This window comes from Triticum aestivum, unplaced genomic scaffold (assembly GCF_018294505.1).
Source record: "Triticum aestivum cultivar Chinese Spring unplaced genomic scaffold, IWGSC CS RefSeq v2.1 scaffold45329, whole genome shotgun sequence".
NCBI classification, from domain to species: domain Eukaryota; kingdom Viridiplantae; phylum Streptophyta; class Magnoliopsida; order Poales; family Poaceae; genus Triticum; species Triticum aestivum.
The window spans coordinates 51,490-51,997 of NW_025228288.1; the positions used below are offsets into that span (position 1 = coordinate 51,490).

The 508-nt window shown below is 48.4% G+C and overlaps 1 non-coding gene across 1 annotated transcript; it reads left to right on the forward strand.

The window, feature by feature from the left end:
- Nucleotides 1–147: 147 nt before the first annotated feature.
- Nucleotides 148–266, forward strand: LOC123173902 (5S ribosomal RNA). Its single transcript, XR_006486616.1, has one exon. It is a non-coding gene; the product is annotated as a 5S ribosomal RNA (ribosomal RNA).
- Nucleotides 267–508: the final 242 nt, after the last annotated feature.

Consider the following 508-nt stretch of genomic DNA (forward strand, 5'->3'; position numbering starts at 1 on the left):
TCCGTGTTTGAGGGGGGGGAGTAAGTAGTATATATAGGGCATTATCCATTATTAGGCAACGGTTGTAATGGTAGTAAGAATGACAATCATCTTTGCAGTGGACCTGGGAGTGGCAAGCATAAGGGACGAAGGCGGGGGTAACATGTTGGATGCGATCATACGAGCACTAAAGCACCGGATCCCATCAGAACTCCGTAGCTAAGCGTGCTTGGGCGAGAGTAGTACTAGGATGGGTGACCTCCTGGCAAGTCCTCGTGTTGCATTCCCTTTTTAATTATTTTTTGCGGCTCGTGACAAACATATCCCATGTGAGCGATATATATTAACCCCGTTATATTATTTTTGACATTTGCGATATGTTTTAGCTCGCAGCTCATTGGTCACGCGTCTAAAGGCGGCTTTGTGGCGCGAGGAGCGCGTTCTGAAAGGGGTAAAAAATACGTGTTGCTGCGGTATAGAGGGAGGGGTGGAAACCGTGGTAAACTCGTCTCCGTGTTTGAGGGGGGGG